This window comes from Penaeus monodon, chromosome 13 (genome assembly GCF_015228065.2).
Source record: "Penaeus monodon isolate SGIC_2016 chromosome 13, NSTDA_Pmon_1, whole genome shotgun sequence".
In the NCBI taxonomy this organism is placed as follows: domain Eukaryota; kingdom Metazoa; phylum Arthropoda; class Malacostraca; order Decapoda; family Penaeidae; genus Penaeus; species Penaeus monodon.
In genome coordinates this window covers 42,298,386-42,300,885 of record NC_051398.1, presented here as the reverse complement: position 1 = coordinate 42,300,885, position 2,500 = coordinate 42,298,386, and the positions used below count along the sequence as shown (strand labels likewise).

General features: G+C 33.8%; 1 protein-coding gene across 2 annotated transcripts in view; it reads left to right on the top strand.

The window, feature by feature from the left end:
• Positions 1–2,500, top strand: part of LOC119580337 (nocturnin-like) — a 63,013-nt gene that overhangs the window by 37,313 nt on the left and 23,200 nt on the right. The gene's annotated exons all lie outside the window — the stretch shown is intronic.

Below are 2,500 nucleotides of genomic sequence, written 5' to 3'. Positions count from 1 at the left end.
CCTCAAGTTTTGGAAAGGAAAAAGGCCCCAATTTTTTTTTTAACTCTTTAAAAAAAAAAAAAAAATTTGAAATAAAACTTTTAAAATAAAAAAAATTGGGAAAAAAATATTTGAAAAAATGCTATGACAAAAAATTAAAATTTTTTTCTTGAAAAATGAAAAAAACAAAGAATTTTTTTGGTTTAAACCAAATTTAAAAAACCCCAAATTGAAAAGGGGGTTTTTTTTCGAAATAAAGCATGGAAATCCCTCATTTTTTTTTAAAAATGCAAAAATAAACTTTTTTTTTAAAAAAAAATTTTTTTCCTTTTTTTCTCGAAAAAAGTAATAAATTTGCAATTATTTTTGGAAATTATTTTCAAAAAAATCCAAAAAAACAGGGGGGAATAAATTCCCTCCCCGTTTTTTAAAATGTTCATATGTGATATTTTTCCCCTTTTTTGGGGAGGAGGGGAATTGAATTTTTCTTTTTCCCTTTTTTCCCCAAATTTTTGACATGATCTTTTTTATTTATTTGGGTTTTGTTTAACCCCTTTTGTTGTTATTAAGTTTTTCCCGAAAAACCAAAGAAAACTTGGGGTTTAGAGGCCCCAAAAAATTTTTTTTTTTCCAAAACCGGCCCCTTTTTTATGGAACAAAAAACCCAAAAAAGAAATCCAAAAAGGGGTGGGAAATTTTTTCCCGGGCCGGTTTTTTTAATTTTTTTTTTTAAAAAAAAATTTTAAAAATTTTTTTTTAATTTAAAAAAAAATAAATTTTACTTTTTTTTGCGGCCCGCACAGGTAGTAAAATTTCAATCTGAAGTTAGGGGCATTTAGGGTTCAAAAAAATCCATGACAGGGGAAAATAGCCCCTTCTGCAGTCCTTTTTTTTTTACCTGTTTCAATTTTTGGTATATATTATTTTTTTTGGGGGGGGAGGAGGGAAAATATAATTTTCTAGTCTTTTATTTCATCAAAACATAAATACTATCATTTATTTGTATATTGATTACCTCTGTGTATTAAGTTTTCTAAAAAATACGCAAAGAAAATCACATGGGATGGATTTAAGTATGCAACATCCAGTTATTACGTAAAAAATGCATTAAACTGTATATGTTTTCCCTGTGGTTCACATTTTTATTGCTAAAAGGTGCTAAGTGTGAATTTTTCATTTACCATCGCCTTTGTTTCCCTTCTTAATTTGTCTGACTTATGATCTATTATATAAATTTTGGGTTTAGTTCATGCCGCCAGATTTTGTATGAACCTGAATACAGTTGGTCTCATTGGTTCCAAAAGCAATCTTAGAAATGCCTCGAAGTAGAAATTTGTTTTCGTATTTCAAGGCTATATAGCTGCATGCCTTGTCCAAGGGGTAATAGATTATGCTTCTGCAGTTTTTTTTTTTTTTTTTGGGGGATTATATACTTATTATTGGACACTACACAAAGATTTGAGTTCTGTGAGATCATAACAGAAACATATCTAGCTAATATGATTCTTGTATTACTTTCTAATATATAAAAGAATATAAAATTTAATGGATAATATATTATATATATATTATATGTATATATATTCATACTGTGATTTTTCGTGTCACGTGGATATGCCTGAAGGTGCAATTGTATTTTCATTTACCACAAGCTTGGTTCGCTAAAATATTACTTCCCGAGCTTGATTATTGATGTGTCATGGTCTACAAAACGCTGGCCAGAATAAAAACCCAAAACAAAATTGTCCATGACTCAAAGTGGCGACATCATGTGACACAGGTTGACACCGCGTGATGGACACACACAAGCAAAAAAGAAATCACGAGTGCGAAATTCAGGCGGTTCTAATCGATCGCAATATAGATCATAGTGTATGGGAACAATAAATCAACTCGGGTGCCAAGTAGAAAATGTTTAAAGTGATAAATTCCGTTAAAAAATTGCTGGAACATAGAAAAGTCCTGATGCGGGTATATTTCCAACTATAGGAAATAATTAAGTGGTAACCATAAAAATGTGTGGTTTTGTGTGTGTGTTTACGTGTGTGTGTGCGTGTGTTAACCAGTGTGTGTGTTTGTGTATGTGTACGCATGTATGTGCGTTTGTGTACGAGTGCGTGTGTGCGTGTGTCTGTACGTGTGCGTATGTGTGTGTGTATTTGTGTGTGTGTGTGTGTACGTGTGGTATGTATGTGTTTATGGGTGTGTGTTTGTGTGCATGAGTTTACGTATGCGTGTTTGCGTGTGTGTTTGCGTGAGTGTTTTGTGTGTGTGATTTGTTGTCGTGTGTTGCGTGAGTGTTTCGTGTGTGTGTGTGCAGTGTTTTTGTATGTGGCGCGCACGTGTGTGCGCACGCGTGTGTTGCGTGTTCTTGTGGGGTGTGCGCGCGCGCATGTGTGTGCGTGTGTGTTGTACGCGTGCGCATGTGTGCGTGTCCCTATGTCCGTGTGTGTGTGTGGTGTGGTGGTGTGTGTTGTGTGTATGTGTGTGTACTGTGTGTCTGTGTGTTACGGGGGTGTTT